The sequence below is a fragment of the Periplaneta americana genome, chromosome 10 (genome assembly GCF_040183065.1).
Source record: "Periplaneta americana isolate PAMFEO1 chromosome 10, P.americana_PAMFEO1_priV1, whole genome shotgun sequence".
In the NCBI taxonomy this organism is placed as follows: Eukaryota; Metazoa; Arthropoda; class Insecta; order Blattodea; family Blattidae; genus Periplaneta; species Periplaneta americana.
The window spans coordinates 18,564,505-18,577,668 of NC_091126.1; positions in this window are offsets into that span (position 1 = coordinate 18,564,505).

The window sequence follows — 13,164 nt, forward strand, 5'->3', positions numbered from 1 at the left end:
AAGGAAAAATTGAACAGCATGGAGATGACATATTTTCTCATTACTTTATATACGTTTCACAATTCAGTACCATTGCCATGTTGCAAATGACATTACTATTGTACCAGTACAGACCTAGTATATATACCAGTACATATATTTCCCCCCCCCCCCCCGATAAGACATAGACAACGAAATCATTTAATTTGCACCCAAATAAGAAGATGAAATTTCGTTTCCTGGCTTCCACACAAAATGCATTCTTCATAAATCAGAAGTTAGATAATTGGCTTGTCCACACCTGTGGAGTAACGGTCAGCGCATCTGACCGCGAAACCAGGTGGCCCGGGTTCGAATCCCGGTCGGGGCAAGTTACCTGGTTGAGGTTTTTTCCGGGGTTTTCCTTCAACCCTCCTGGCTTCCACACAAAAATGCATTCTTCATAAATCAGAAGTTAGATAATTGGCTTGTCCACACCTGTGGAGTAACAGTCAGCGCGTCTGACCGCGAAACCAGGTGGCCTGGGTTCGAATCCCGGTTGGGGCAAGTTACCTGGTTGAGGTTTTTCCGGGGTTTTCCCTCAACCCAATACGAGCAAATGCTGGGTAACTTTCGGTGCTGGACCCCGGACTCATTTCACCGGCATTATCACCTTCATTTCATTCAGACGCTAAATAACCTTAGATGTTGATACAGCGTCGTAAAATAACCCAATAAAAAAAATAAAAAAAATAATTGGCTTAATTTATATATTGTACGGTTTAAATGGATATGAAGAGGTATAGGGAAAGAACGAGCTTTGTCCACTTTATCAAATTTTTCAGGAAAGCAATTTAAAGTTTGCCTTTAGCACATTCTTTCATTGTATGCCAAATCTAAGATCTGTCATATCACTTAGACTGTTCACATTATCATAGTGTTTCATTCATACGATTAAACTACATGGAATCCTACTCCACACAAAATGTCTTTTTGAAAAAGGTGGACAAAACACGTTCTTTCTCTATACCCTTCGTATATGTAATTAATTTATGTTGAATCTTTCGTACACTACTTTTAACACTTGAATATAAATAATTGATTAAATGGCGATCTTACTCGTGTTAATTATGTCAGCATGTGCGGCTTACAACTGTTTCGGTGCTACTTGACACCATCCTCAGAGCCTTCTGTGTCTCTGCGCCATCGCAACTTCACTGCCTGTTGTGTGGGTGCGTTCATGTGATGAGTTGTATCAAATAGTGTGTGTGTTCTGAAATTGATCTGTGTGTTGAGAATTTGATTAGGGTGTGTTTTAGTATGTCTGTATATTTCATATTTCTAGAACAACGCCGAAAGCTGCCCAGAAATTGTCCCAACCAGGATTTGAATCCAGGGCCACTTGTTTCACTGTGTTACTCCATAGCTGTGAACTGTCTGAAGGCTTAATGTCTTTGTCAGTGGAATTGGTGATAACAAGATAGTCTTTGGAGAGATTAGCCCAATATGAAATTACCTGACATTCACTTTATAGTTGGGGTAAACCTCGCAAAAAAACATAAGTGGGTTTCGAACTCACACCCGATTCCGGCCTCAGATCTCGAAATATATGTTGTTTGTAAAAACTAAGAATTTCTATGTATTCCTGAGCAAATTCCGAGATACGGTAGTACTCAACATTGAAATTATTGTGTTTGCCTATTTTTCCTCAGATTGGACACAAGAAGAATGAAAATAGTTGTGTACAAATCAACTGTAAGTACAGGAATTGAGATAGATGTAAAGAAATAACAATTAATACTGGTACGTTTTTCTATATGGGGGAGAATGCAATGATGATTCTTTCCATTGCTTATGAACTATAAAACGAGCACGTCAAGTTCAAATTCTAGTTGGGACAAGTTACCTGGTTGAAGTTCTTTCCGGGGTTTTGTCCTCAACTCAGTAAGAGCAAATGCCTGGTAACTTTCGGTGCTGGATCCTGGACTCATTTCTCCGGCATTATCACCTTCATATCACTCAGATGCTAGATAAACAAAGCAGTTGATAAAGCGTCGCAAAATAACCCACAAAAAAACTATACAAAAGTGTACAGTGATTCGAAAGTTGGCTCTTAGGAGTACTTCTTTCTTCAGGCGGACAAAATGGTGAGAACATTATCTTACTCGTGGTTATTACAACAAATAGACTCAGTTTTTGTTCACTTCACCTGCCATGTAAAAGTGTAAGTTGTATCTCTTCTCAATAACTTACCATTCTTTTTCCCTCATTTAATGCAATACTGTACAACCAGTACAGACCACACAGCATCTGTCTCAAAAATAGGGTCTATGTCGCAAGATTTAGCAATTTGTATTCATCTCAGTGAGAAATAGGCCTATACCATTCTCACTTTTTCCATCGTTTGAAAACGAAGTTGAAACCAACCTTCAAAATGTTTTTGGTTTTTGCATACCGACACTTCATGAGTAATGAATAAAGTCCAGACTACAAGTCTTCTAAGCAATTAAACATTTTGTAACCGAACATGATACCTATATGATACAGTATTCAAAATAAAACATACAAAGCCCACACTTCCCAGAAGATTTAACCAAAGAAAAATAAGATGTGTTGGGGAATAGGAAAGTTAACTGTTCATTATATGTAATTTTTGACGTTTATATTATAAGATGGAAAAACAATTGGAAGAAGAGCATTTTGGCTTCAGGAAGGAAAAAGGTATGAGAGATGCAATTAGACTGTTACGAACAATCACCAAACAATACTGGTACCTAGAGAAAAATAAAGAAGTGTGTGCAGTATTTGTGGACGTAGAAAAGGCTTTTGACAGAGTGGATTGGAATAAACTGATGGGAATCCCAAAGAAAATTGGTGTGGATTAGAAAGAGAGAAGGTTGTTCAGTAATCTTCATATATAAAACAACAAGTCGAAGTCAAGATACAAGAAGAAATGAAAGAAGGAAGTGAAATTGGGAAAGGAATATGTCAAAGATGCCCTTTATCACCTACATTGTTCAATATCTACTTGGAGAATTCAGTGAAAAATTGTTTTCAGAACATGGGAGAAGTGATAGTAAGAGGAAGGAGAATAAAGTGCATAAGATTTGCTGATGATATGGCATTGTTAGCAGAAGAAAATATGATACTAAGGGATATGCTACTGAAGCTAAATGATAGCTGTGAGCAGTATGGGATGAAGATAAATGCAAAAAGACGAAGGCCATGGTCATAGGAAGAAAAATAAAGAAGATAAACTTGCGAACCCTAAATGAGGCAGTAGAGCAAGTGCACAGCTTCAAATACTTGGGATGTACTGTAAGCAGTAACATGAACTGCTGCAACGAAGTCAAAAGGAGAATAGCAATGGCCAAAGAAGCTTTTAATAGAAAAGAAGCATATTCTGGAGACCTCTGGAAAAAGAACTAAGGAAGAGACTAGTGAAATGCTTTGTATGGAGTGTGGCACTGTATGGTGCAGAAACATGGACATTACGACGAAGTGAAGAGAAGCGAATAGAAGCATTTCAGATGTAGATATGGAGAAGAATGGAACCTGTGAAGTGAACAGACAGAATAAGAAATTAAGCTGTGTTGAAAAGAGTGAGTGAAGAAAGAGTGATGCTGAAACTGATCAGGAAGAGGAAAACGAATTGGTTGAGTCGCTGGCTGAGAAGAAACTGCCTACTGAAGGATGCACTGGAAGGAATGTTGAATGGGAGAAGAGTTCAGGGCAGAAGAAGATATCAGATGATAGACTACATTAAGATATATGGATCATATGAGAAGACAAAGAGGAAGGCAGAAAATAGGAAAGATTGGAGAAAGTTGGGTTTGCAGTGAAAGATCTGCCCTTGGGCAGAACACTGATTGAATTAATACGTAATTTTTATCTCCCCCCATTCCAGTGGCACAAACATCTGGTTGAGTATGTAGACTTTCAATGGGACAGTGCAATGTTACTGATCTGCCTTTCTGCCGCTGTCATATGTAATTTCAGGCAATATTCAAATTTTTCATAAGTGGCTGTGTGTGTATGTGTGTGTGCGCACGCGCGTGCGTGCGTGCGTGCGTGGGCGCACGCTATTTTGGTGAGCAGGGCTGATAGTAATTATTGAAGAATTTCTCCAGTGTTGTTTTGTTTGTGAATATAATTGTTGTGTGCATTAGTGATGGTAATTATTGAAGAATTTCTCCAGTGTTGTTTTGTTTGTGAATATAATTGTTGTGTGCATTAGTGATGGTAATTATTGAAGAATTTCTCCAGTGTTGTTTTGTTTGTGAATATAATTGTTGTGTGCATTAGTGATGGTAATTATTGAAGAATTTCTCCAGTGTTGTTTTGTTTGTGAATATAATTGTTGTGTACATTAGTGGTTTATTGGCGAGTGTATGTATTTCCTGTTTATGTGGTTTAGTTGTGTGAAGAATGGTTTCGTTTTTGTTGTAGTGTAGACTGTGCTGTTTCTGGTGCGTCTGAGTAGGTGGGTGATTTTGCAGAGGGTTCTTCTTTTACAGGCTTCGAATTCTGATTAGGTCGTGGGAGGGATTTTGTGTGAGGAAGATGAAGTGGTGCATGCAAAAATATTCAACGAATGCTTTGTATAGATGGAGCAGTGTGTTGGTGATGCTGCCTGTTGTTTGATGCCACTTAGATAGATTATTTTTCTGATGGCTACATTATATTTCCTCCAGGTTTGTTTTGCTATTTTGGTTCAGGAGAGTTTGGAGGTGAGTGATAATCCTAGATATGTGAGATGTTGCTGGAGTGGGAATTGGATGTTTCCAATTGTTGTTGGGTTGTTGTAGAAGATTCAGAGTTTTAGGCAGAAGATAATTTATATATATATATTTTTTTACGTTTGGATAGATGCCTTACATTTTTTAACATTCCAGGACAAATATAACTCAATCCAGAACACAGGACACACCATTAAAGTCGAGAACAATCCTGGGAAATCCAGGATGTCTGGCAATCCTGGTTGGATTTGAGGCTGGAGAGCCAGCATGTGATTTCTTGTGGCAGGTTCAGCATCTATCTAAACGTTATAAAAACCTCTTTTGGTGTCTAAGACAATCAGGATGCCGTAATATCTGTAATATAAGCCTTTGCTAAGAGACATTTACTATTGGATGACAAATTATAATAAACCGTGGGTGAGAGCTAAAAAAAAGTACAATTAAATGACAAATTACAGTAAACCATATGGGGAGCCAAGAAGTATTTACATGTTATTTCCTTCAATTTACTAAAAAACCAAGCATTTCTGGACCAATGTTAATATAACATTATTTACGCTTTTTGTATATGGAAAATAATCCTAAAGTTTTGTCCAACATTTAATACTACAATAAAAGAAAAGGTACAGTAATGTTCTAGTGACAATTGAAGGAATGGATAAATAAACAAAACATTTAATAATATTAATTAATGTATACATTTCATGTCATTTATATTCTATACAACATTAACACTCACAACACATGTCTGAAACTTTCTCATATAAATATACAAGTACATTATACTATTTTTCTCACCTCAACACAATGAAAATGAGAAAGGTGGTAGAGGATCCTAAGAAAAGTATTCATGGTCAGTGTTGTCATCCCAAAGCACTAATTATACCCCCATACTTTTTGGTGTTAGGCAAGCTTTCTATAACGCCCGACATGTTAATGCCAAATACACATTTGATGGCGCTAGCTGGTCATTTATACCTGTTATTATTAGGTGTATAGAGCAGGAGGGTTACTAATGTTTACTCAGTATTGAAATGAATGTCTGGATAACACAGAGTTGGCAGATTACAGCTGAATATTTTTACCGACAAGATTTCTCAATAGGCATCATCCGAATTGGGAGATTTGTCTCCACAAAGAGGCGCTTGTGGAAATGTGAGTCGTTTATACGAAAAAGGAAAGAACTTAGTGCCAGAAGAATTGTTTGCAAGCATATCTAACCCACGGTTTTACCCATCTCAAAATACTAATATTAGATTCCCCTCCCATCTGTGCTATTCTGACCTGTTGGACTTAGACATTTTGTATAATATAGGCCAGTGGCATTCAATCTTTCTTGCTAGTGTACTCCCAAAATGCATTTTTTTTACCTTTGTAACCCAAAATTGCATTGCAATTATATAAAAAATAACAAGACTATGATCGATGTATGCAAAATAAATTATATAATAATAATAATAATAATAATAATAATAATAATAATAATAATAATAATAGTAATAATAATAATAATAATAATAATAATAATAATAATAATAATAATACCCTTGAGATAACTCTGTGTAACCCTGGGGGTACGCGTACTACAGATTGAATACCACTGATATAGGCTATATTCTACATATGGAGATTTATTTCTATAATTGTAACATAAATATAACAATGGAATAAAAAAAATAGTTGGTAATAAAATAAAACTTCGTAATTTTTATATGTACGTTCATGTGAATTCGCACATGGATGTACACACAAATAAATCGAAGATCATATTGTCAAGGATTTCAATATATCAAATATTACACGACAACTTTTTAACGTTTCCTTTTCTCAGCAAAGCTTCACGAAACCAAACAAGACATGAGCACATTAAAAAGACAATGATGAATGATAAATTTATTATTCTGCTTTTTAAAGGACTGGGTTGCTTGGTCCAATGCAGCCATAATCTAGTGAAGATTAACCCACACTAGTCACTCATAAGTAGTTTGATTCATTGGTCATATATTCATATTACTAGCATGGCGCAAGAGAACTAAAAGAACTTGATGAACAGTAGGGCTATTCTATATCAAAGTGATTTAAGCATCTTTCTGATAATCTTAAAAACTAATACATTCGATTCGTCTATGTAAGGAAGAAAAAGTAAGACAGATGAAATTGACAATTTTTACTCTAAATTTTAAGCATTTTTGTTGAATATTTTTTGAAAGAAACATGAATTTTGACACTGCTGTTAGTATAGTAGTTATTTTATTTTATTTTTTTTCACGTATGGAGGTCAGAAGCAAAGGAGTATAAGTGCACTTAAGTTATTTTTGAGAAAATGTGGTTAAAAGTACTTAAGCTTTTGTAAATTCATTGAAATTTTTTATTTCAATTTTAGTGTGTGATGTGGTTAAAAAGATATATCCCTTTGCCACTAAAATTTTATATGCTTAAGCTTACCCTGGTGCACTTAACTCATGTTCTTAGAAATGTGACTTGTACCCTTTGCTTCTGACTCCTTTGTACATTAATAAGAACTACAGATAAAATATCACTTCTATAGATTATAAAAATTCATGTAAGTACCTGTATTGTGTATTGTTTTATTTCAATTTTTTAGTTTTACATAACACTCATCAGAAAACATAATTAAACTTTATTAATTTTATGTATTATTTTAATGTACCGAAGTACATATGATGTTTCCATGCAGATATTCTATGTCATCGTACAATGAAAGAGTAGTGGAACGGAGAAAAATTCTCTCCGGCACCGGGATTTGAACCCGGGTTTTCAGCTCTACGTGCTGATGCTTTATCCACTAAGCCACACCAGATTCCCATCCCGGTGTCGGATCGAATCCTCTCAGTTTAAGTTCCACCTCTTGGGTTCCCTCTGGTGGCCACCCACTGCACTACATCATAGATGTCTATGAATGTAGGACTAATGTCCACACATGTGGAATTTTTCTCCATTCCTCTACTCTTTCATCGTATGATGACGCAGAATATCTGCATGGAAACATCATATGTACTTCGGTACATTAAAATAATATATATATGATATGCGTAAATCACTTGTGATTTAAGACGGTGCTTATTCCGTTGGATCCCGGCCAACCAGTCACTCATAACGAGTGCACCTCCGCACATGTGTGGACATAAGTCCTACGTTCATAGACATCTATGACGTAGTGCAGAGGGCGGCCACCAGAGGGAACCCAAGAGGTGGAACTTAAACTGAGAGGATTCGATCTGACACCGGGATGGGAATCTGGTGTGGCTTAGTGGATGAAGCATCAGCACGTAGAGCTGAAAACCCGGGTTCAAATCCTGGTGCCGGAGAGAATTTTTCTCTGTTCCACTACTCTTTCATCGTTTATTAATTTTGTTATAGAATAAAAAAAATAAATCTATAAATATAAAAATTTTCATAATGTGGCTTAGTCCATATAACAATTTAAAAGTCTCACTCACTCACTCACGCACTCACTCACTCACTCGCTCACTCACTCACTCACGCACTCACTCACTCACTCACTCAATCACTCACTCACTCACTCACTCACTCACTCACGTGGTCTGTCCATTCATTCATTCATTCATTCATTCATTTTATATACTGTAGGGTTATGTATGTAAAGGATGCAACAGCATAGGAACTCTTTTACAGATAGATTCAATGCTGCAAGTAATAAGTTTGCATGAACCATCTAACAGTGTTATTAAAATTCAATCATTTTAAGATGAATGTGTAATTTAGTATTCTATTATTTGAATATATCACTTGAATTATTGTGTGTTACAGGGTACTTTCAGAATAAATCCACTACTTTCAAAGTATCTGCAGCAATCAGAAAATAGAAATTTAAGCAAAGATGGAGAGAGGTTCCTAAAAAATGGAGATTACAACTACAAAACTAAATAGCCAGACACAAAGAGAGAAGAAAGAAAATAAAAAAAGATGAATGCTTAAAAATCATCCTCGATGTTCTAGTAACTACTATGCTTGAATTTGATCTGAGATTCAGGGTTCAAACCCAGCTGAGATTGAAAATTTTAAAATCATTTGTATATGACCTTCGTATTATCTGGCTTTCCTAATAATGATGAAACATGATGCATTTTTATGATAGCTTTTTAATTATGAACACGAACTGTTTGAATCAGGAATTAATATTCTGAAGAGGGAAATACAGGTACTTTATGAAGTATGGTTCTAACTAAACATGAAGAAGAAAGAAGATGGGCAAGAGTTTTTAATTAGAGAGCTGACTGAACTGAAGATGAATGTGTTCTAACTGCAGACGAGGGAACATGATCACTAGTCACTTCATGTAACAGCATTCTCCATGAGATCCGCGCCCTTCTTTCTTGTACAATAAAAAATATGAATATTGCAAATCCTTGCAGTGTACTAGTGATGCAAAATAAATAGCTGAACACAATACCACCGCCCAGTACACTTATAAATCCGAAAAACCATGACAAACCAAGCAACATAAACATACAAAATGACATTTTAAGTTGTCCTATTATCAGAGAATGTGATTTATTGTTTTTGCTTGGCAAAACTAGCCTTCTTGCAAAACTGACACTAATTATGATAACTAGAAAGAATATTAAATTTGTTCCACTTATTAGTCCCACAGGAATTATCAGATAAAAGTTAATAACTTCTTTATCAATCCAACAGTATTCTTGATGAACGTAAAGCTCATAATTGTGGCTCAACATCGTAATAACAGGAACAAGTGGAAGTCCCCATGCCAGAGCAGAAGCCTTCCACATGAATCTTGGAATATAGGTTCCTATCACTTTAACAAATTTCAAGTAGTTGTGGAATGCTTCTACTAGCATCCAACAAAATGAGGCAAGAACGAAGTAGTGCAAACATGCAGCAATAATGATACACAAAATTTTGTTGGTAGTTTGTGTGAAACCTGTAACAAATATGAAGTAAGTCATGAACAGTGAAAAGGAGAGAGACGCAATAACTTTACTGTCAATGAAAGTTCTATATTTTCTGAATGCGATAAAGGTAATTAGCACGAGTGCAAGCCCGACGAGGGAAAGAAAACAGCCCACTACTGAAATTATACTTAGTGTTGCATCGCCTTCAACTTGAAGCACCAAGGTAAAAGAACTGAGGTGATCATACCAACATTCATGAAACCCATTAAAATTGGTTCCAATATACCTTGAACCACTCTTGTCCCATTTATTTGTTTCTTCATTCCAAAACGTACATAAGATATTTTCATCATTCTCTGTGTAATTTTGGTTTTTGAAAAAAACTTTAACTGGAAATGTAACATTTAAACGTTCTGGAACTTTGACAAGAAGGACTGGTGAGATTTTCAAGTGATTTTCAGTTCGATTTGGAAATATGTTACTATTCTCGAACACAGAAATCAAAATCGTTGTATTTTTCACTTCTTCAGTTGCGGTGTTATGCGATATAAAAACTGCCACTGCATCATTCTTATCAATTTCATCTTTCCCTACAGGTCTAATTTCAGGTTTCTCTACATGTCCATTGTAAACGTAACCCACAATGTTATTCTCTATGGGAGACGAATAGATGTATACAGTTTCGTTATTATTGTTGTAACTGCCATTCACTATTTTATTTTTGAGCAGGGACTCAAATCTTATTAAAAAATTGTTTGTCAAGTTATGAGTATCATCTACTGTGATGTTACCTTGTAAAACAGAAGTAACAGTCTCATCTATTAATTCTTTAGCTTTTTCAAGAGCATCGTTTTCTTTACATATGACAGTGTTTATATCTGAAAGGCGGTAATTATATGATATCCATTCTGCACCTGTACTGAAGCTACCTTTGCATTTACGACCCATAATAACGTTGTCACATTTAACACATCGCTCTAATGTGTAATATGTTCTTTTTCCAATTGGCATACGAGGCCATGTTGCCTTTTCCGTACAGTTGGAAGTATTAGGGTCTATGAAAACTTCCTCTTCCATACAGTATTTTGTATTTCTTAGATACACCACACTAACTATTCTACTACCCAAATTGACATTTTTTCCAACAGGAAGGAAGGAAGTCGAAATATTTTTGTAAAGTTTCATCAGATTACTTTCATCGGAGGAATGTTCTATATGAAAATCAATATGAATTCCTGATCCTTTCCTGGTTATTTTGTCAACAGTTACATAATAATTATAATTTAATTTTTTACTCAGCTCAATTTCATAGTAGGAAACACTTCCAACTGTAATGCTCTTAAATGAAAGGTCATGCAGCTTAAAATTATATGACTGATTTGGATCAAATATTTGACAAGCAAAACTTACGGATCTTGAGTCGACATTAAGATTGTTTGAAGATATTGGTCCAGCTATTATATTTGGTTGTGAGCGAAGAAGCATAGTTGGTAAATGTGTCAAAACTTCACAGAACATATAACCATGTCGATGAACATTAAGTACATTGCCAATGCTTCTCCCATTCAAATAACATTTAGTTCCAAACAAAACGTTTACTTCTACTGCGTCTCGTAACTCAATAGTATACCTATCTTTGTCTTTTACATGTATAAGTTTCGGCACAGTGTGATTCTTTCCCTCTAAACATGCATAAACTTTTGAATCTTCATTAGTTCCATTGAATAAAAATGTCCCTCTGTATTTCTGATATATACTTTCAATAGGTTCTGAAGTGTGCCTAAGCCATTCTGTGAATTTATGCCATGAAGAAGAGTTTTTTACTGAGGGCTTCCTACTGTTTTGTTTTCCAATATATTTTTTAAGGACTATGTGATCATTGTTTTCGATTTTTATTGCAAAGTTTGTTGCATTGGCGTCCATCAGGTCCCCCTGTTCCTTCACACAGCTTTCCAAAGCTTGCCTCCAGGTAATAATGTCCCCAAATGAGTCTGAACCACCGCAATCACTTCGACATTCCTGGAAAGTATCGTAAGTAATATTCTGTGTCCAAAATTCAGACGGGAAAATGCAGACAAATGCTAACTGTTCCTCACATGATAGAATACGCAATTTCCTCTTCACTACATTCAATGCTAAACATTTATTATTGACACCAAAATCATCTTCTGTCCAACTTATGTTATATTTGTCTATTTCGTTGAACAAATAATTGAAATCTGATTCCACTGGCCCCGAATAATAAAGAGGACCAAAGTCGAACTTCCTCTCAGCAGCCAACCAAACAGAATGTGTATTTTGATCTTTAAGTGAACATATGAAACTTTCCATCAATGTTGTATTCATCCAAAAGTCTTTGTGATCAAAAGGTGTTTTCTCAATTCCGGTCTGGTAACATTTCTGATACGCATCACGCCAACTTCCAGGTTCTGTTACGTGAACACAATATGGTGCTTGCAGAAAATAGTGTGGAGGACATGTCCGGCATTCATCACTTAGAGTGCAATTGTTTGAGATACCAGTAGCACGTTTCCATAATGTATTTTTCTTCTTGCATTTCGGCTGAGAACTAACTCCATGTTTGACTATATCTAACGCAGACAGCTGCTTCTTAGCCTCGGAAATAAAATCATCTGCATCACAGTTCTGGAAAAAGATAAATAAGAAATATAAACAGAATTCATTTAACTATACAGCACCGTAATTCATTTACTTTCTACATTAGTGAACTATGTAGCACAAGGAGAGTATGAGGTAGAATTACTGAAGGGCAAACAATCCAAGGAGAAGAGAATGAAAAAGACAATCCATATATTGCAAGAAAAATTTGGTGAACCGGCACTATACAATTACAGAAGGAACTAACAGTAGAAGTGGAAGAACACAATGAATATTTTTTATGTAGTATAAAGAGAGTACCCAGTAAAATTACAGAAATGGAAAATAATAGAAAGGAGACAATTTATACAACGCAAAAACAGTACCGGTACTAGGTAAAATTAATTAATAGATCAAAAGTTCGAGTTGGAATTAGAAGAAGAGGAAGAACAGTACCAGGTAAAATTATAAATGAACCGACAGTCAAAGTGAAATTAAAAGATTACTATAAAAGCGAAAATTTATATAGCGCATTAATGGGGTCAGGTAAAAATAGAGAAGGTCAAGTAATGGAAGTGTTACAGGAGGATGAAGAAGACAGATTTACATTCTTCTGTTTAACATTGTTCTCGCATCTGGGCAATGAATAGGAAGGATAAAAGTACAGATCTCGGATTTTATATCTGCCGGTGAATGGCAGTTGTGATTCGAGCACTTGTCATTATTGAGGGTGTTGAGTACTAGTACAACCACTGCTTTCCCTCTTCCTCTGCACCTCAAGTTATGATGTCGCCCACCAACAGAGATAAAATCCGAGATCTCTAAGAATATGATGATGACGAATACGGAAAGATTTTTTTGTTAGTCACCGTATTTAACTAGTATAAGTAATAGCATGTGAAGCTGAATGTGATTAAGAAGCAGGAGTCTGCTTTTCAAATAAAAACTATTACAATAATAATTGTCCATAG